This window comes from Pseudopodoces humilis, chromosome 15, assembly GCF_049639895.1.
Source record: "Pseudopodoces humilis isolate 2021_Gansu_Grassland_sample_001 chromosome 15, ASM4963989v1, whole genome shotgun sequence".
Lineage (NCBI taxonomy): Eukaryota > Metazoa > Chordata > Aves > Passeriformes > Paridae > Pseudopodoces > Pseudopodoces humilis.
The window spans coordinates 10,624,853-10,648,126 of NC_142214.1; the positions used below are offsets into that span (position 1 = coordinate 10,624,853).

The following is a 23,274-nucleotide window of genomic DNA, read 5'->3' on the forward strand; positions in this document are numbered from 1 at the left end:
AAAAATTATTACTACAATTATTACTATTTTTACTATGTCATTATGTGTAGTCTTAAGTGAAGTTGAACTTGGACAGCAGTATTTAAAAAATCATGCACTACTGAGGAGCAAGAGTGAATGCTGTGCTCGCTCTCATGGCCCCAACTTGAGAGCACAGTGCGTTCATACATGGGCACAAACATCCTTGGAAGTTTGAGAAAAAGATCTGAAAATACCATTTTACTGAAAGACTTGGTAGAATTTTACTGGTATAAAAGACACTTCAGAGCTCTTGTGCCTAGCATGATTTGAATTCCTCTCATGCCTTGATATTTGAAGCCTCACTGTTCACTGACAGGCTAAGGAGGGGAACTCAGTGCAGATTTTCTTCTAAACCAGGCACCAAAGTGTTCAGCTCCAGCAGCATCCACATACCCTGGGAGCTGCTGTTTGGTGTCCCAGGCCTCCCTCCTGCTGGAAAGCATCAATAGCCAGAAGACAAAAAGAACAGGATATGATTACTTTTGTGGAAGTATAAGTGAAATGTGTCAGGCAGAAGATATATATTTAATCACTTACTGCCTTTTTGATGCTAGAAAAATGTACCACAGAAGCTACTGACAATCCTTCTAATGTTAGCAAAAGCACATACTACTATTATTTATAGTATGTAGTGATCAGCTTTATTTACTTAAAAAAATGTTTTATCTATAAAATTATGGCCTACAGGCAGAAAACCAAAAATCTAATAATACTGTAACTAACTCTGGTCTTTGGTCAGCATCAGTCTTTTGAATTATTCATTTTATCTTTCCTTTTTCCGATTCACTGGTTTACAGATGTTGGAAGAATCACAAAACTTCTCTACCACATGTGCTTTTGGAAGACTAGATGCAGACAGATGATTAAGCCAACTTAATACATCAGTGATTTGTAAAATAATACTTTAAAGATTGTAAAATAATTTGAACTGCATAAAAATACATTTATCTTAAAGGACAGAACTCTGGAATATTGCAAGGAACTGTTTCCATGGTGCATTACTGAAAAATTGCATTGCTGGAATTCCACAGTAACTCCATTATTTAAAATTTTATATATTTAATTAAAGGAATAATGAAATTTCACTGCTAGATAATTCAAGTTTTCTCCAATAAGTGCTTCTATTTTGTCCTTAAAAACTATGTTTTGATGTTATAATTAGAAACAAGGAGAGTTCATGAGAGTTCACAATTCAAACGGTAGTGTACGTTTACATGTGATTTATAGTACTGGACAGGGTGAAAAATATCACCTTTACATCATAGATTTCCATTAATATCAAAATGAGGTTCTGTTACCCAAAAGACTAAGGAATAAGGTGTACTATTGTCTGCTTTGATATCTCTGTAAGTTACACTGACTCTGTAGTCATGTCTTGGAATTACTATGAAGTAAATTGCTAATGGATTGTGAAGGGAAAGCTGGAATGAGGTTCCATTCTGATGAGACAAGTTGATGAGACATGAGCATAATAATTTGGCAACCACATTCTGACACTGGATAATTCAGTAGTTACTACCCTACATTAAGCCATCATAGTTAGGTGTAGAAAATTAGAATCAAAAGGTTTATATTAACATACAGAATACACTGTAAAACTTAAACACGATATTTATGGAATAATGAGGGACAGAGGAACAAAGAAAAAAATAATAAAATACCTGTCAAAGTCCGAGAAGACTTTACTATTTGATATTTGCATTGATGAATTTCTCCTTATTGCTAATTTGCAGCTGGGTCTAAACTTTCAACTGTGTAAAACTGACGGAACATTAAACGCAGTCATTCTAAGAGAGTTTCTATACATCAACAAGGTGAATACTGCTATTAGGAAATGTTGTTAGTGTTTTTGTTTCCTTCTCATTATTAAGATTCTTTCAGAATTTAGGTCAAGCTATTAAAAAGCTCAAGATAGATGAGAGCTCTGATGGAATAATCAAAAATTATCTTCAAAAAGTGGAGTGCAGAGATTGGAAATTGTGAGCCATGAGTATTTTTTGAAATTAAACTCCATGAATGTCCAAGAGGGTCCACAAAAAAGGGAGGCCAGCAAAGGAATAGCTAGTTTCCACTGTCATAGCATAGCTGTTACCTATTTTTACCTTAGGTTAAATTTTCTAGAACTGAATGCTCACAGAGATTCAGGAGGTTACTGTAATGTGTTATTAATGTTTGTAAATTGCTCTCACAACCTTTAATAAAAGTGAAAAGGACAGTGTTGTTACCAAGTACTTTTCATTGATTGCCTGGAGATTCCCAGCAGTCACTCTCCTATTTCACTATGGCAATATTAATAGAGAATCTCTGATATGAGAACCAGTTGAAATGAATGTTTAAGATCCTCAGAGCAAACCATCCACTGTATGGATGTAATCTTAACCATTTTAAATGCTGCTATATCTAGAACAGAAACTGCAAAGCATGCTTTATCTTTTATGGCATATAAATCCAGATATGTCCTGAAAGTATGAATACCCCAAAGATCCATTACACAAATTGTCCAGGAAACCACATTTCATCTTGAAAGCCTGTAACCCTATCAAGACTTTGCAGTGGCAAGGAGCCACATGTTGACAGATATTTAATGTTCTTAAGAACTTCCCAAATTGGACTAGCTAACAGGAATTTATAAAATCACAGCATAACACATGGTTTATGAGGGTGATGTCTAATCACATACCTAGTACACTTAAGAACACAAATAAATCACATTCTTTCATCCATAGCATAAGGTTTGTTACTGTTCAATAAGCACGATAAGCTGACTCACAAACAAAAGAGATATTTTTCTGTGTTTACAGTTGAAACTGCGAATATAATAAACCATAAACATGATGCCAGTCAACCACATGTGTGATAATGGGGTTTGATTTTAAACTCAGAAATTATAACCTGAAAGAAAAAGTTCCTCTTGCTCCATGACTGGTTTTCCCATCAAATATCAGAATCTTCCAGGCAGACAGGATATATGTACCACAAGGAAGTGGGAGATATTCAGATCACACAAGGAGGAAGCCAGCCTGATTCCCTGAGCAGAGTCTGGGAAATTCCCTGCATTCACAATTTTCTCTGTGGACCCTCCCATGTCAGAAAGGTGCAGAGTCTGACTAAAATGCCTCTCCCAAACTTGGCACATTAATTTGGTCTCTTTCTGTTGCAGAATCTTTCAGAGAAGCTCACAAAATAGCCTCCCCTTAGTCAGGGCATTTTCAATATCCTTTTTTTTGACTGAAAAACCATGTATTTTCATTAGAATGTTAGGAAATATTTTGTCTCAAAATTCCATCTTCATGTTAATACCAGTCATTGGGCTAAAAAATCCCTTATGTCAGTGAATGAATTAAAAATTACTGGGGGATACAGACACTCAGACATCTGAAACATAACACTGTAATCATTTAAGTCTTGATTTCATTTCAAACCACAACAAAACCAACTGTTTTCAGTATCAGTAGGGGTCCCAATTAAACTGCATACATAGTTAGCACATAACTCATTTTAGGCACCATTTCAGTGTAAGATTTTTTTAATGTCATCTGCACTAATCATAAGATAATTATGTTTATAAGAAGCTAATAATTACTAAGATTATCTGTTTTAAGTTTTTAATGTGCCTCACCAACAGGGTTTTGAAGAAGCAGGAAGGTTTGGAAGGTAAAAATGTTAATTTTTTTAGACAAGAAAATAAAGAGAATCTTTTAAAAAATAAATGTGAGATGTTTATCTATTGAAAGAAGAGCTTTGAAATGCAATTATGAGGAATTGAAAGAAAGTTCAAGAGCTACAAACAAATCAAGTGTGCTTTTTATTCAAATCCTATTAAGAGTAGTTAAATTAACTTTTGTGAAGATGGACCCTGTTGGTAGCTGATTCTATGCAAGCACCCCATCTTGCTTCCATAAGCAATGGTAGGGAGTAATTTTTATTAAATTATACAAATGTTTGTTGTTTCATTATCTTTTTCAGTCTCAGAGACCAACCAACACAATGATAAATTTATCAGACATGAGGCTGTAGATGGGCAGCCTAGAAGACAACTGTGCTGTAAGACATAGCCAGACAGGATTCAGAAATCTGGAAGTTATTTGGCAAACCTAAAGGATTTACATTGCAAAGCAAACAATCTACACACGTAAAAGTAATTTCTGATAGAAATCCTAGGAAATACTTCAGGAATGCTTCTTTCAGTGAGCTATTTCCATCATCAGTTCTGGATGTCGAGGTACAACTCTCCTCAGCAATAAAAGTGCTTTAAAAATACAGCAACTGAACCCAGTTTTACTTATTGCTGACAAATACCACTGGCAATTTTCTGCCTGGCCTATGCCTTTCCACGGTCTGATGATTAAACATTTTTTCCCAGCTACTTAATAACACCCTGTACACAGATTGAAAAGCAAAACTATAAATAGCATCCTTGAGAGAGACCCTAGAGGACATGTGTGGTTAACATTCCCAAACAAAATACATGATATTTTATGTTGAAAAGGTGAGAGGCCAACAAAGTTTCTAGCCTGCTGGTTTTCATATAAGAACCCTGAGGTGAAAGCATATTTAGGAGCCGCTGAGCCTGTTCTGCACCAGCTAATATTAGTTTGAACTTGACCCTGGGAAGAGATCTGAGAATGTAGAAAAAAATGAGTTGACAAAAAAAAGAAAAAAAGAACTGAGATCCCAATATTGTCTCTTGTGCACGTCAGAAGTGGCTGCAGGGGTGGCCACTGCAGGCTATACTTTTGCAACTCAGGAAAGTCTTATATTTTTTGAACCATATCTGCCCTACATCCTTAGCCTGTCAAGGCTAAATCACTTTACTACTCTTTTCTGTCACCTCTAGTTATGCCTGCCTTGCTCTATGTTATTGCAATCCTAAGTGACATAGCAAAAGTCAGTTCCAGGTATTTTTGACAGATCTATTATCAACAGCAAAGGATAGTACAGCTCTAAGTGTTGAAACAGTTTAAGTCTTTTGATACAGTACCCAGTATTGCATTACGCACATTTGAAGAACATAAAATAAGACTGACCCAAAAGTGGATTTTAAATAACTTCAGAAATGTTAATTATATTCAACAGTTCAGTATTAAGATGTCAAACAATCTTACAGAGGACTCAGTACAGAGAGGTCACACTTAGCAACTATTCCTATCAGTCATTTGTATCCTGTGGCTTCATCAACAGTAAATCTCTTAAACACAAACAATAAAACCCATAGGACATACATTATACCCTATATATGCAAGGACATAATGGTACTTACAGATTCTTTACAATTAACATGCCTCACATGAACACATTTAGTGCTCAAAAAATAATTTTTTAATGTCATTGATACTTTCTTTTTTAAAGTGGTTTTCCATTCCTTTGACAGATGTGCTATGCTGCACTTCATTACTTTTTCTCCTTACCTCGTTCTTCTTCTGTTTTAGATAAGTGATGAGGCTTTCGAGAAAGATTAACTACTGGCAGGCAATGCAATGGCCGAAACAGGGATTTAATTGGAACCTCAAATGCTGTGGAAAGAAGAAAAAAAAAGAAATTAAACCATTAATAATTTAATTTTACTAGCAGACAGAGTGAGTTCATGTATCCTGCTTTTACTACACTTCTTTGATTTCAACAGGTATACAACCTGTTAGTCAAACCATACTGGAAATAAAATCATTAACAGAAGATTTCAGGGGGAAATGCACAGCTGTTAACAAGTGCTGATGGGTTAATGGTTAATTCTCATCTGGAGAAGTAGTCCACTGATGATTGGTAATGTCAGAATTTACTTAATTTAAGTTCTTCTGTAATACCTAAGAATCTACCGCATTGTATAGCATTCAAAATACCATTTTCTTATGCTGATCTTTGCCCCATGAGTGTGTGACAGAGTACAACCATTATGCAGTGATATGACTCAAATGCAACCAAGTCATAATGCTAAACAATTCAGGCTTCAAGACAAAAAATACTATAAGAAATTTCATTTCTTTCAAGATTGGAAAGGGCTCTAAACATAAAAACCTCCATAAAAGTAAACCATAAAAACAATTTTTTAGAGAGTCAGAGGTTGTAAGTTGTAGTGTTGGGCAAGTGACAACCAAATAACCAACAAAATAAAGCAACTAAGAGTATGAGAAACTTGCTCATTTCTGCAAAAAAGATGTTTCTGCGTTAGTGTTAGGGGTTGGGTTTCTTTCTTTTTTGCTTACAGAAATTTTTTCCCATAAGTTGCTAGAAAACAAACTACTGGGTACTTGTGGGTACTTAAGAAAAACAAAAGAAGTGGCCGAAGTGCAGAGAGGAGTGTAACATCTGGTTACATTTTTTCTCTGGGAGTTTCTCTCCAAGGGGGGAGATATGGCGAGTTTTGGGGACAGGTAAAGGACAAGGTTGAGGGCAGCTGCTCTCTCACTCCAGACATCAGGAGAAGGACGGTCAAGCTGTTGCTTACTGCGGGGAGAACTCACTGTCACTGCCAGAGGCCAGTCCTGTACCTCCTGTACTTTCTTCCTTTCTGCGTGTGAGCCTTAGCTCGAAAGGGCAGCTGTTAGGCTGAGACCTTATTAACACCTGCCTTACTAAAAAAGAAACCTATCATCCGCTCGTGTGCCCGGGATCCTGAGCTCGCCTCTCCCTGTTCTGCACCGCAGCCCCTGCCTGCCGGGACATCCCGCAGTACAGCTATCGCCACACAGCTTCTGATACATCTCGTCCACCAGCCCAGGTGGTGCTCATTCCTGCTCTTTCCTTTTGCTCATTCCTGCTGTTCCAGCTTGGTGCTCCTCAGAGTCCTGCAGGGCATTGGGATCCACTTCCCCAGGGTTTTGTGGAAGCAAATCCTCTCCTCCACCCCTTCCCGTCTCAGCCGAGAAGGCTGTCACGGGGTCCCTGGTTCTGTTTGTTGTTAATGCAGTAGTTGTTGTTTGTTTGCTTTATTATACATACCAGTAAAGAACTGTTATTCCTATCCTCATATCTTTGCCTGAGAGCCCCTTAATTTCAAAATTATAATAATTCGGAAGGACAAAAAAATCTCAGGTGCATAACAGAACATCTCTAAAATTTTTGTCAGAGAATTATGCCTTGTATTTCAAAATACCACAAGACCAGACTCTTACACAGTTCATGGCATTAATACAATTATTTCAATGGACCAGGTATAACTTCCCTCATCATCTGAGCAACAGAGATACAATTTTCCAAGCCTTCAAAGCTACACTGGGGAGGAGGCTGTGTTTAATTTTCCTACTTTGCTGTTATTGCCCAACAAGCATATCTAAGCTTAATTTGGGAGTACAATCAGATTTATGTACCATGATCTCAGTCACACTAGGCCACTAGAATTCAGTAAACATTCTGTAGCAGGCAAGGAGTTATCATTAAAAATGTTCAATTACACACATAGTTATTATTTAATGTGGCAAATATATCTAAAGCCTGAACAGAAGCTGGCATTTCAAACTGCTGTAAGACCATATATTTACAAAAGCTCCTTGCATGATGATATGAGTATTAAATTTATTTTTTATTGTTTGTTAACTGAGGACTGCAGGATGCTATGTGGGTTTTAAAGACTAAACATGTCTGTGACTATGCCAGCAATATTTTTCAATGAACTTTCTTTTCTGGGGAAAAAAAATACTGAAATGTCTCTCCAAGCATCACATCAGAAGTATTTTTTAGAATAAAGAGGTAATCTGTAGTCAAGATGCTGATAATATAAATGGTCCATGCTCAGATTATCTTGTACATCATTTTCCTTCCAGAACTGATTACCTAAAGGCACAACAATGCGTATGTGACAGACTGCTTGCAAAGCTGCTGCAGAGGGAAAGCAGAGGCAGATTCTTTGCATGACATAGAGACTGTGTCAACAAAACCTGCAATGACAAGATGAGATCTCTGTGCATGGTACCCATCTGCCCCATTAGGCTCTCCAAGAAGCTTGGGGTTTGCAGCACAGACATGAAGAGAGGCTGTGCCAGAACCAGAGCAGAACAGCTGATTAGGTATGGCTTGTACCCACCTCATTCAGGCAAATCTGAGCTCAAGTCATTCAGCTCAGTGTCTGCATCCTGCTCCCCACTGTTTCTAGTGGCTCCTGTGTTAGAAGACCTTTTCTACTGGCCGGGTATGTTCACCTTGCCTCAGCCTGAAAAATAGCACAGAAAAGACAGATGACATCCCTTTATTAAGTGCAAAGGCTCCTAAATAAAGGCTGGCATGAGCACTGGGAATTTTAACTTACATTGAGCTGGAACACAAAGTAGAAGCAGGCTATCCTGTCAGCTACAAAGCTGAAGTCCTAACATTCAGCTAAGGACATACGTGTGAATTTCTAATGTACCACAGACAGAAGGCAACAATGCTCAGCACTGGCAATTCAACCTCAGATATTTTTACAGGTTTATGACTGTCTTTTCTCCTGAAATTCAAAAAATGACCTTGAGGGGAAAACAGGCTATTTCTACCTGAAAACAATTCTTTGTTCAAATATCACTCTTTTACTTCTCCATCAATAATTTTAAATACAACTACTGTGCTTCCTGGTGTTCATTTCAAAAATGTCTTGCAAACTGCAAGCTCTCTAAGCTGCACTCCTTCCTTTCAGCACAAAGAAACATTTGAGTCAGTCATTTAATACATAGCCATTCGAAGATATTACTGAAGTTTCACAGGAGGCAATTTTAGAGCCTGGTATTTTAAATGACACTCAGTCCCCACCTAGTATTTATTTACCTGTGAAGCTATAAAATAAAAAATATAAAAATAACAACAATCACAATAGACATCATTACACTTTTGTAGCAAAATGTGCCAGAAACACGAAAATATCTTAGCCCGTGCAGTAAAAGCAGGACAGACCAGCTTTTAGGTCCCCTCTGAAAATATGAGAACCCTTGCAACATTCAGATGCTGTGCTGTATATGAAACACAGGAACACGCCAGTTAGGATCCATGATGTGGGAGTCAGACTGGCTGGGGTGGACGGTGACTTGGCCTCGACTGAGTACACAGGAGGCATCAATCTGAGACCATGGGAAACAGGGTACTAAGGAGGGTAACATCTAGTGAGGTTACGGAGAGGTGCATGGAATCATAGGAAATGTTATGCTAATATGTTTATGCCAAATAAGGTGGTGTCTTGAGATTTTGTTAGTGATTGGTTAGTTATATTTCCATATAAAGTAATGTTCGTAGTTCTTGTTGTTCATTGGTTCCCTGCCCTCAGTTAGCGCTGTATATATTGTATATATTGTATATAAACCAACTATCAGGCAGCAGGGGCTAGTTGGTTTAGTCGGCCATCCCCAGGACTCTAAGAAGTGCTGCTGGCTGGTCATTTGGCAGGACCAGGAGGATCTGGATTTTGCTGGGCCCAACACAGTACCCGCAACAGACTGCAGGTGAGCCAGGGGAGATTTTAGCCCTGGGACAAGGGATGTCCATGGAGCAAAGAAGCATATATGGACAATTTAGGTTACTTTTAATAGAATAGAAGAAGGAACTGCTGAAACGGAATCTTAGGATCTTAAATTGATTATTGTGTTTTTTGTAACTTTCCTAACATTGATACCATTTTCACTACTAACTTTTGGACTCTGTGGGTGTTAAACTCTACCATCTGGTGACCAGAAGAGACCCTGTAGCATCCCACATGCTGCCAGCATTCCATGTAATCTTAGAGACTTTAAAATTGCAAGCTACACATTGCAGTTTTGGAACTCTGGTCACCTCTAACCATCCCAAGGTAGCAGAGTCCCTACTCCTTCTGGAGCCCTCTGCCCCCTGTGAGTAGGACATGAGATGGAACCCGTCAGAAAACATGGATGAGCTACTTACTGTCCTTCCACCATCTTGTGTACTCCTCCATCTTCCCCTCAAGATGGTGGTGGCCACACCATCCTTGATCCCCCCTTTCCTGTCGCTCTGCCTCTTCCTGATCCCTCCTCCTCCACCAGTTGCCATTTTCTTACATCATCCTCCCAAGTCTCCATCCTGCCCCAAGGACCCTCCCTTGGCTCCACCCCTTTCACTTTGGGCCACACCCTTTCTGGGGGAACCATGGCCCCAAAAGCTCCACTCCACAACGTGGTGGTGCCCATGATACCAAAATCCGATGCTGTCACCACTCCTCTGTTAACAATAAAGCTGTTCTTGTTTCAAGTTATTCAGAAGATCTAAGTTCTCCTGTATCCAGTGACTCCAAAGACCCCTGGGAGAGGATCCGGAAAGTAGAGATTAAGGAGGGGAATTGGGAGATGCTATCAAAATTTACAGTATTTACAGCTCTGCTATGGTATCTGAGTGTGGGAGTAAATCTGAGATGGGAGCCATTGCCATACAGGGAAATAAAGGAACTGTGTAGGGTGGCAAAGAACTATGGGAGACAGTCATCGTATTTTAATAACTTGATTCATGCTACCATCACTGTGCATGTTTTGACACTACGCAATTTGAAATACGTGATGATAATGCTGTTAGCCCCAACACATTATGCCCTGTGGGAAGGGGGATGGAAAAGATTATTAAATCAATTATTAGTAGATTATGTGGGAGACCAAGCATGGGCAGCATTGACTATAACCATCTTGTGGGAGAATGAGCACAAAGCCAACCTGATGACCAGGCCACAAATATTAGACCTGTATTAGATGATATCAAAAATGTGGCCAGAAGAGGACTCATGCAAGTGCCTGACGGTAATACACTGGCACTTGATTTTGTGGCCATAAGACAAAGGCCCAATAAACATTACATGCAATTTATTGACCACTTTAAGCAAGCCCTTTAAAGACAAATATTCCAAGAGAGAGCCAAAGACAAATTGCTGAAAAAATTGGCAGTATCCAATGTGAATCCCAAATGTAAAAAGTGTTGTGTGCCCTTCCACCTGAGCCTGAACCTACACTAACACAAATGATTGAGGCTTCAGAACACCAGAACATGTTGCCACTCTGAAAGCACAAAGCATAGGGCAAGGAATTGCTGAGGCTCTAGCCACCATGTAGATTTCCCCTAGAGGACAACAACAATGTAAACAAACTACTTACGTTATTGGTGTCATGAATCCAGACATTTTAGAAGAAACTGATCTCAGCAAGGAGCAAAACCTACACCTAGACAGAAAAAAGATTATCATCATATCCATCAATGTTGTTCAAAACACTCCCATGTTGGTTATGGTAAGCCATCAGGAAACTTCCAACTGAGCGTAGGACAGCGCCATGCAATGACACAAATATTCCAGCTGCCCATGACTGTGACCAACGGAGGCAAGGTGCCCCAGAGCTTTGACATCTCATCACAGGGCTTCCAACAACTTTGCTCCTGGGGGCCAGGTTGGACTTGGCAAGTGCCAAGCAAATAATTGCTCACTGACTTTTTTGCATGTAGACATACTATGTCTACAAGACAGCTTGTGACCAAAGATCAGCCCCAGGAATTGTTAATTGTGGGAAATTTCAGATCAAGGACCAAAAGATTTTTTGTATTACCATCTGTGCTGACAGTGACATAGCAGCAAGAAATCATGGTATTACCTATCTGTCCTGACCCACCTTGTTTTATTCCCCAAGGACTAATAATCGTGCAGGCAATCTTACTCCCTGAACAAAACATCAACAGCACACTGGAATCCCTGGTAATGTAGACCCAGGTAACAGGCCACAACAGACTTCAATTAACCTGCACATTGGAACTTAGTACAAAAAGAGTTGTTTCAACAGGACTCATAGACACAGGTGTGGACGTGACAATCATCTTGCGATCTGAGTGGCCTTCCGAGTGGACTCTTATGCTGTCTTCAGGAGTACTGTCAGGGATTGGATGTAACAGCCACAGCCTTAGGAGCGCACAGCCGATCAAGTTCAAAGGACCTGAAGGTCTTGTTGCCACTACCAGACCCTTCATGGTAAGGGCCCCCATAGTTTTGTGGGGAAGGGAACTCATCCTAGTGGGGAGTATGCCTAGAAACAAATTTTTAACTGGGGCCATTGAGCAGTGCGACACCCTTAAATTAACCTGGAAAACTGAAACCCCTGTATGGGAAGACCAATGGCCCCTTCCTGAAGAAAAACTGGCTGTGCTTGAGTCTCTACTGCAAGAACAACTCCAAAAAGGACACATCGTACCAACCACAAGTCCGTGGAACATGCCTGCTTTTGTCATCCAAAAGCAAAATAAGAATAAGTGGTGCCTGTTACAAGATCTGTGAAAAATCAATGAGGTGAGGCAATAGAAGACATGAGCCTGTTACAACCCGGCCTCCCTTCACCAACCATGTTTCCCAGGGAATGGAAGTTAACTGTTATTGGCCTCAAGGACTGCTTTTTTAACATACCACTTCACCCTAAGGATGCTCCATGATTCACCTTCTCTATCCCAAGTATCAACAGACAGGCACCTTTGCAGCGTTACCACTGGACAGTGTTACCCCAAGGGATGAAAAATAGCCCAACCATATGCCAATGGTTTGTAGCCAAAGTTCTAGATCCAATTTGCCGAGATCATCCACAGGTCAGCATTTATCACTACATGGATGACATTCTCATTGCAGCAGACAACAGCTCAGCTCTAGATGCTATACTGAAAGCCACCATCACAGCTGCCCAGCAGGCAGGACTTAAAATCGCAGAGGAAAAGATAGAACAAGTACCACCTCGGAAATACTTGGGACTTCTTGGATCTCTTCCCAGACCATACAACCACAGCCTTTGCAACTAAATGAAAGTCTACAAACACTCCATGATCTGCAAAAAGTGCTTGGAACTATCAATTGAGACAGACCTTTATTGGGAATTACTAATGAGGATTTAGCCCCACTATTTGTTCTGCTAAGGGGAGATCTGGTGCAGACTTCACCAAGACAGCTAAGCAAGGAGGCAAAAGATGCCTTAGACAAGGTGTCCCAAACCATTCAAACTCATCAAGCCCATAGAGTATATCCAGACTTGCCATTTCTGTTAGCCATTTTGGGGAAGGAATCCAACTCCATGCTTTAATTTTCCAGTGGGATCCTGGGATAATTGATCTTTTGTTTTTAGAGTGGGTTTTCCTGCCACATCAAATAGGAAAAACAATTGCTACCAAACCTGAAATGATGGCTCAGCTCATCATGCAAGCCAGGTCATGTTTAACTTCCCTTTCAGGAAAGGCTTTCTTTATCACATTTTTACCTATAACCACAGCATATTTAGACTGGCTATTACAGCAATCAGAACATTAAGAGATTGCACTTGAAAATTTTACTGGACAGATTTCAATTCACTATCCTAAACACAAGTTGTTACATGTCGCCCTGAAAACTCAGCTTCTGAGCTTGCTAACATAGTTTTCTAAGGACTTTCCCAGGACAATAACTGTAAACATAGATATGTGTACATTCTTTCTGTTACACATCTTGTGATGGGCATCTCTCATGGCCAGTGCAGTGAGAAAGTGTTATCCTGACCATCCAATCCCTGGCCGTGGTCAGAAACCTATAAATCCTGGGGGGAAAAATAAACTCTCTCTTCCTTTCACCACACCTCGACCTGTGTCCGCGTGATCTATTCATCTTCAGCGGTAACAGTTACATTCTTCTTTTAAATTAATTTGCAAGCTGCTGAGGAGTGATGTACCCCTTAATGCAATCACTATCTTTACAGATGGATCAGGACAGTCCCATAAATCTGTTGTGTGGCAAGATCCAGTAACATGCACTTGGAAATCAGATACCGAAACAATAGAAGGTTCCTCTCAAATAGCTGAATTATTTGCAGTCATTAGAGCTTTTTCTAAGTTTACATGTCCTCTTAATTTAATAACAGATCCTGCTTATATTGCAGGGATTATTGAAAGAGCTGAAAATTCATTTTTAAAGATGGTGGGTAATGATCAATTACATTCTTTACTTAAAACTTTAATTTCCTTTCCTTCCCAGAGGCAGCATCCTTATTTTGTTATGCATATATGTTCACACACTTAATTACCAGGATTCCTTGCAAAGAGAAATGCACAAGCTGATACATTTGCTATGACCATACAATCACACTTCCAAATAGCTTTGAACGGATATGACTCAGTCATTCATTTTTCCACCAAAATGCTGCTGCACTAATCCACATGTTTAACCTCACTAAGGACCAAGGTAAAGCAGTTGCCAATGCATGCCCTGATTACCAAAAATATTCCCTACCCTCTGTCAGGATAGGACTCAACCCTCAGGGACTCCATAATCTTCAAATTTAGCAAAGTGACATCACACACTACACATCCTTCGGACAATTCAAGTATTTACATGTCTCCACTGATATCTTTTCAGGAGCAATCCATGCCTCTGCACATATTGGAGAAGCAACTAAAGTTGCCATTAAACACTTTTTACAGGCATTTGCAACTTTGGGCATTCCTCAAGAAATAAAGAGAGGTAACAGTCCAGTTTACACCTCACATAAGACACAACAATTCTTTAACTCATGGGGAATCACACACACCACAGGTATTCCACACTCCTCCATAGGCCAGTCAATCATTGAGAGAGCCCATGAATCTCTCAAATGCCTGCTAGAACAACAAAAAGGGGGAGTAGAGGCACTGTCCACAGTGAAAAGGCTTTTAAAAACCACATATGTATTTAATTTCTTAAATAATTCTTTCATGGAGCCAAATACCCCAAATCATCAGACACTTTTCCAACACCATGCAAGCACAACTAAAGGAAAGACCCCCAGTATTAGTTAAAGACTCTGATGCCCATCAAATTTTGGGACCATTTTCACTCATAACCTGGGGGCGGGGATATGCTTGTGTCTCCACCAGTAATGCACCATGGTGGTTACCAGAGTAAAACATAAAACCACATCTACAGCCACTACAAGAACAGCTATGAGAAGATTCCCTGGAAGAACCCCTGAGAGGAAGGAAGTCAGAGACATCCGAAGTTTCCATCCAGACATGACATTCAGGGGACTCCTGCTCACCATCTCTGGATTACTCAAGGTCATGCTCTTTACCAAAGTTTGGATAGTTCCACAGCCCAAACAAAATGTATGGATAACGTTAGCCAACAAAATGCAGCAGGATGTATCTCTGTTGCTACTCCAGACAACCCCTTTTCAACATGCCTAGTGGGATTACGAATGGATGTGTGGCCAATAACTGAGGATACCATGCGTGTTATGCAAGCTAATAGTCCCAATAACAAATGGGATCACAACCCTGTAGATGTCTGTGACTACTGGACACTAAATCTCGCTCATACACCACTGGAACCCCAGGAATTAGAGCTCCTTGGTTCCATTAAGATGGATTACTGTATTAAATTTCAGTTCAGAGAAGGAAGTCAATCAATCATGTAGGATGGTGCTAAGCTTCAATATATAGATAATAATCAGACAATACCGTGGGATGTTTCCCTTCACCATCCTGCATATAGGAATGAAAGCCTGTGGTGCAACTACCTCACTTAGTCCTTCCATTCCTAGTGACATCCCCCTCCAACTCCCTCCATGAATGTTTCTTATTTGTGGAGACAGAGGCTGGGTAGTCATTCCATTGCACATTAAAGGTGGAGCATCTAGCTTGGGGAGGCTAACTCTATTAACACCTGACATTACAAGGATTCACAGCAAAAAAAGCAGGCAAAAAAGATTTATCCACTAATTCAAATCAGGTTGTAAGGACGAAACTACTTATTGGAATAAAGGAAAAAGAATAGCAGCCTCAATATTGGTGCCTTGGGTTGCTGCAGCAAAGGCATTATAACAATTAGATAGTTTGGGGTGTTGGTTGAGCAAGCAAACCAGTGCTACCTCCATTGCACTAAGGGGTCTCTTAGCAGACATGCACAGCATTAGACACGTCACCCTACAGACCAGGGCTGCTATAGGTTTCTTGCAGCTGGCTCAAGGACATGGCTGCACTTTGAGGGAATGTGCTGCATGAACTTATCCTACCACAGTGAATCTATCCACCAAAGCTTTCAGCTGTTAAAAGGAGTGAAGAAGTTACAAGTTGAAGACGATAAAATCTGGTCAGGTGTATGGTTAAAAAAAATTTAATTTATTGGAATTTATTGGGCTAGTTGTCATCTTGGTTAGATGGATTTATAAATTCTTGTAATAGTTGTCATATTGATGCTGTTGCCATGTCTTGTGAGTTGACTACTGAATGTGCTGAGGAAATCTTTACAGTAAATTTTTATGGTTCAACAGAAAGGAGATGTGGAAGTCAGACTGGCTGGGATGGACGGTGACTTGGCCTTGACTGAGTACACAGGAGGCATCAATCTGAGACCATGGGAAACAGGGTACTAAGGAGGGTAACATCTAGTGAGGTTACGGAGAGGTGCATGGAATCATAGGAAATGTTATGCTAATATGTTTATGCCAAATAAGGTGGTGTCTTGAGATTTTGTTAGTGATTGGTTAGTTATATTTCCATATAAAGTAATGTTCGTAGTTCTTGTTGTTCATTGGTTCCCTGCCCTCAGTTAGCGCTGTACATATTGTCATGTTTTCTCCATTTCAATATCTTTGAAGTTACCCTATAGTGTATGCAGTTTATCCCTTCATTTGAACATTATTAAAGTTCTATTTTCCAGGTTTACTTCATCATTCCCACTTCTTCACTGCTGACGTTAGCTGACATTCCTGCAGGTGGCCTATGTCATGAGTCCTTGTCGTCCTGCCATCAAGGATCCATTGCTGCTCCCGGGGATGGACCGGGCAGTGACGCCATGAGACCAATAATTGAAACAAACCCCAAGAAAATTGTTCAATAGCTGAACTATAAATATACTTATTGATGCTTCAGGCATAGAAAATTCAATAAAGTTGTGAACAAATCTCACAATGCCTTCAAATGAATTTACATTCACAGAAATGTCACAAAGATAATTTTGAGGGCAACTAACTCCATCTAATTAACAAACTGAGTATTTATTTAGAGAGTGACTGCACTGATTGATTTACTGCAAACACATGCTGTACTGCTTTAGCTGTTATATTACAACCACCAAAAATGTGAATCTTTGAATGCATGCCACACCTCACAAAATTGCAATTTACTATGATCTTAGATTTCTTGTAAGTTTACCCTACCATGATGAATATGTGTTTGGAGTGGAACAAGAGAAGAAATGACAGCATCTCCTCCACTGCCTGTGTTTGTGAAAGAAAAAGCATGCAAGAGCTTGACATGTCCTTGGGGTATGATTAAAAGCTCATGAAATGAAATAATTCAAAGATGACAGCTCTGACTTTAGCCACCACTGGGGACAAGAGATCTTTCACTTAATACATGCCAGTCATTCACAAGTATAACTGAAATCATACAGAAGATGCCTTTTAATACCCAGTGATTTAGATACAAACCCCAAACCAGAGAGACCCTGTGCATAAAAATGTGACATAAATGTCACATAAAAATGTGACAAAGATTAACTAGAGTTTCATTTTTTGTAATAATATTAGGCCAAAGCTTAAAAATGTACCCATTTTAAATTGATAGCATTGGCTGATAAAGAAAACTGAGATATATAAAAATATAAAAATCAATATAAAACTGCACATAGAATATGATTCTCTATTAAAGAAGAAATCTTCTCCACCCAGGCTGTTTCCTATCCAATGCCTCATCTGGGCCATACTAACTTGGTTCTCTAGCAATGGTCTGAGCTTATTCAAAGCTACTGAGATTCATAACCTGGACCATTTTACTTTTAATGTAGCACTGCCTTTTAAGTGGATGTATTTCATTAAATATATTCTTTCCTAAGATTCAGAGTCTGTTCCACTTCTGCAAATTCCCTTTATTTCCTTTTTGACAGTTCTACAGTTAACTGTCTATAGAGATATAAAGCCAGCTGCAGCTCACATTATAATATGTGTGTGTGTGTGTGTGCGAGTGTGTGTATATACACACAGAATTTACATGAGCTCCCATCCAAAATTATCTTCAGCAATTTCTTTTTAAAAAGTAATGAGATTGACGCAGCATGAAACTGCAGCATTTGAAACACGAAATATCTTGAACAGAAAATTGATGAAGTGATGAAGACCTCAATTTTTAATTCTCAAGTATTTCACGACTAAACTTTCCAAGTGTGAACACTGATCTCATTTCTTTCCTGGTGCAATAGATGGTGTTTAGGAAAGAGCACACACACTACAGCCTCATTGGAAACAAATATAAGACTGCTGATAAGGGCTCCCCACCCAACCCTTGAAAGCTGGTAACTAAACAGGTTTGAGGATTGTCACACTGTGGGAACTCACTGACTTTGTCAGCTCTCTCTCTTCACGAAATGTGTTTCAAAGTAGTTTCAAATTTACCAAGGGAAAAACCAGATAGATGTGAGGCATAAACCTCTATTTTTTAGCAAAAAAGACCAAAAATATATTGCATCTTACATATTTTCTTACTAGAATTAACAAACTAAAAGACCAATCAAATCAGAAAACTGCATTTAAACTGTGTATTAGAATCTGTTTAGTGGTGTGATGTCCTAATCCACTTGAAGTTAACTAAATTCAGATGTTGACTTCAGCACAGTTAAATATTCAAGTATAGAATCGCACAGCTTTTACACACAGAGTACCCAGTGGGATTCTAAATCATTCCAACACTTGAAAAAATTCCACCTTTTAGAGATACATCCCTGCTCTCAATTGCTGAGAGCCAGGAGACACTCTTTCATTTGGAGGAGAGGTGTGATGTTCAGATTATTGCAGTGCTCACTGTTCTTGCAAATGCAGCTCAGTTACCAATTGAGATACCATGAATAGATCACCCTTGCTGCTCTGCAATATTAATTATGTGATAAGGCTTAAATTTGAATCAAAAGTCCAAGATGCTTTACCCTAATATTTTAAAAGCAATCTCTTCACATAGTAAGTTCTACAATTGATATTGTTTATTCTCAGAGTAATATTTACTGTTTTTTTAAGCCAACTTCTGGCTTTCATTTAGCAGCTGCTGGATATTTTTTTTGTTACTATTGAATTGTTTATAAAAATACAAGAGAACAGATTTGTTCATGCTTCCTTTTGTATGTTTGTATCTTTTGAAATTAGTTATAACAGTGCTTTTATAGTAATAATAAGCTCAATTTGTAGCAAACTAAACTGATTAATAGATAGTGGTTTTGTCTTTATCAAGCATGCATGTCAGATGAGGCTGTACAGAGTAGTTCAATTTGCATTTTCCAGTGTGGAGAGTGTCATGATTTTGACAAATTTAAATCTGCATGGCTTCCTAACAGAAGAGAATGCTTCAAACACCGGCGTTTCTTCAGCTGAAAAAAAGTGTTTAGAGACAAGAAATTTAACACTAATAAAGCAGTTAAACCTCTGAAAGCATTTTTGAACCTAAAAACTCTTGATTTCTTACACTTTCTCCTTACCCTCTCTCTTGAAAGATCTGCCTTAATCTGTTCTGAAATCTTCTACACAATATTTTAACTCATGTGTCTTCAGACTGTTTAAAGCACATTTTCATTGTTCTTAAGTATCTTTCCTCTTGCAGTGCCACACTTAAGATTTTATATTAATCTTGTGGGTTACACCAAAACCAGGCCCTTGGAACAGATTCAAAATTTAGGATGCTGAACAAACACAGGTTGTGGTTTTTGAACACCAATCCCTTTTCTACCACTATATTAAAGGCTGGCTGAAAGAAAAAAAAGAGTACCACTTTCTCTTCCCTCAAAGAGCTTACGTCCTTCCACCATAGAAACATTTTCAATCTTATTACCATCAATAAATAATTTATTTCAATAATAACCATTTAATTCAAATTTTTCTTAGGCTGCTTTGGAAAAACAAATTTTTAACAAATAAACAAATTTTCATACTATTCCCACTCTCTCTGTTATTTGCTCTTATGACAATCTAAACACATATTTATGCTAGTCCCTAACCCAAAGGTCTCAGCAATACCATGTAATTACTTAAGCTTCTAATTCATTTGTTGTTAATTTTGTTCCTTTGAAATTCCCTCATTAAGTTATTGCAGGGAGCTGTGTTTGCACAGCAAAAGAGAAAAAGACAAACTCTTTTTTTGCATTCTTTTATTATCTCTTTTATCTTTAGATAATTAGCATATTAATTACCTAGATATAGTAGTCACAATCTTACAATTAACTGTGGGTACAACAATCTACTGATTTAGTGTAACACCATTTGTACTTACATCACAATAACATCTTCACTTGCTCTGATATACTCTGTCAAGTATTTCCAAATTAAAACAACTGGTATTGGTAGATAATGTATTAAATGTATTAATGATAAGTATAGAAGTGAATGTTTGTGGACTTTATCAAAAGCTTCCAGTCCTAACAAATAAATACACAAAGCTTATTAATTACACAAGAGGTGAAATTGCATTCGCACAGTATATTAAAATCTTATTCCTTCTCTATTTTTACAATCAAAACTTCTATTTGTTGATTTAGACCTAACTACTCTTCTTGCCAAAATTTCAGTGGAGATAATCTTCCTTTATATACCAGTAACAGCTCTGAAGGAGAAAAACACCCTGTAAAATGAATGAATGAAACCCCATTTTCTGCTTGGATTCAAAGTGCTGCTGAGGGACACTTCGAGTATTACCAGAAGCTCACAGAACACTTGTCATCACTGTCCACGTCTGGCTTCTCTCCTGCTCATGTTTTTCATGTAACACATGGTATGGGGGTAATTACACCAAGAAATCTGCCATTCTAAACCCCACCATCCCTTACTCTTATCCCCACCCCAAACTGTGCCTTCCAGAATGGGCTGAGCTGGGAACAGACACTCCCAGTGAGGGTACTTCAGAACAAACTAGGTCAGTAATCAAGTCATAAAGGAACAAATTCTGGTTCACAGTGAAATAAAAATTATTTTGCACCTGCAGCTTTAGTAGACTACAGTTTGGTCCAGAATAGTCAAAATATGTCAGTCAACAAATTTCTGATGGCAATTTCAGCATAAGTGCCTACACCACCAAGTATGATTCATCTACTGGAGTGATAATATTACATTTTCTGTAGCTGAACATTTTACAATACAAAGAATTAATTTCAATGCAACATTCCAGTAATGCCTCCGTAAAACTATGGTAGCTGAGAGCTATGTTTTCACATGAATTGAAAGGGACACAAATATTTATAGCACAAGTCTGAGAGTGTGTATACAAAATGTGTATCTGAATAGTCATGCCCTGACTCCAAGAATTATTCTAAGACTGAAGGCTCTATGGGTGACTACACTGGCAAGTTCTCCACTGCAGTTGCTCCTGACAGCTCCAGTGCACAAAAAGCCCTGTCCCTATACAGTGTGGTAAGTGCCAGACCACTCTGCAGTACTCCTTTCCTTTCCCTATCCTATAGCTCTCCTCAAGTCCTCAGGTTTAGGGCAAAAATCCAAGGCAATTTAACAAAAAGAGTATTAATTTCAGGCTGACCACTTATCATATTTCTATCGTTGCAACAGCCTATTGATGTTAACAAACATTTATGAAGTCACATATATGAGGCAACAGTATTTCAAGCTTGCTGTGGAATTGTGGGAATGTACAGAATGTACACTATTTTTTTATTTCAGAAATCTAGCAGACCTGAACATTTCATATTCAGTTTCATATAGACATTGATGTATCAGATGATTCAGAGTGTATATGCTTTGCATTTGTTTGAAGTATCTCTGACAAGTAGATATTTTTGAATTAGTGATCTAAAGATTTTTTTTTTATGATATAATTATGAGCTGGAGGCTGAAATTTTAGAAGTGAATTTGGTGGTAGATTTGCAATTCAAAGAAGTTACTTAAATTAACAAAAATGCCCTAAAAGAACAGCTGTCTACCTGACTGATCCAAGAAAATGAAAACTGAAAATAAACAGCTGCCCCATGGAAGACTATGTGATAAAACTAATCACCCTTTGCATAATGTATTTATTTTCCCCCGTGCTTATTACAGACCTGGTGAACCTTCAAAGCTATAAATATTTAAATGTTACAGACATCCCAGACATGTGAGTTCAAATGAAAGCAGGATTTCAGTAGCCTGACTGGAGCAAAACCAGATCTCTTAAAGAAAACAGTTCTGATTGTTAGATAATACTACAAAACATGCCTTAATTTTTTTTTTCAAATGCTTTGTTCTGTTATACCAACAAATTATTTTCAAAAGATCCTTTTTTTTCTGAAATTTCAATGTTCTCTATACAATACAAGACTCAGTGTCTGGGCAAAGGATTCATTTCCGTTAATGTCATCACAGCAACATATTAGAGAGAGCAAAAAACTTAGTACATATCTAAAGTTACTAGGATAAATATCCCTCAGTGCTATATTTTATCATAGATCCTCCAAAATCAAGTCACAATTATGATATTATTCAGTAGTTGAGATGTTTCAGCCTCATATTTTTCACTTTCAAAAAGCTACATGAAAGTAAAGATTGAAGCAGGCACGCATCAAAATAATTTCAGGGTTCAAAGCAAGGGATTTAGATGCAGGTGTTTTCACAGCACTGAGTACTCAGCGGCCATGGCCCAGAGCAAGACAGTGGAAGGAGTTCTGGTGGTGAAAAACTGGTGTGTGACAAATGAAACAAAATGTTTCAAACCAAATTGATTTCCCTCTTTTCATGTCCATGTACTGAGGGAAGGTGGGATGTTCTTTCCTTTTTTGCACTCTAGTCATTCTCAGTGGCTTCTACCATTTACATACTCCTCAGAATACACTGTTTCCTCCTCTATTCCAAGCCACAGATCTTACTGGGATAGTCCAAAACTAATGCCAACAAATTAAGTTACAGCAAAGGACATAAGAGATAACATTCAAAGCAAAGCCATCTATCCATCATTTGTCATGCCTTGTGGGTATTAAGTATAGCCTGGTCTGATTTATGGGAAAATCCATAGTGTTCTGAAAGCCTCTTTAGGGAAGCATAATTTGGGATACTGCCACCAGCCATGAAGCAGCCAGAAAGCTGTGATGGCTGCAGATTTGATCTCTGCACTGATGTGCCCTCACTGAACCCTTTTAAGTTTTAACCATCACAACAGTCCTAACTATTTGCATGCCTTTTTTCTAAAAGCCTTCCAGCTTGCAGCCTCCCAGATTCTGTCAGCCCTCCTGCCATGCTGCACAATCTGCCAAATGACCAGTGTTTTGTTCTCAAGAATGGAACAAGTCCCTCTGTCTCCAAGGGCTCAGTCTCAGAATCAGGCCTGATACTGAGACATATGCCCCTAAGTGCAATGCTTAGCCCCTACAGTCAGCCAACA

The 23,274-nt window shown here is 38.7% G+C and overlaps 1 pseudogene; it reads left to right on the forward strand.

The window, feature by feature from the left end:
• The first annotated feature begins 14,823 nt into the window (after positions 1-14,823).
• Positions 14,824-16,310, forward strand: LOC148183072 (uncharacterized; annotated as a pseudogene).
• The last annotated feature ends 6,964 nt before the right edge of the window (positions 16,311-23,274 follow it).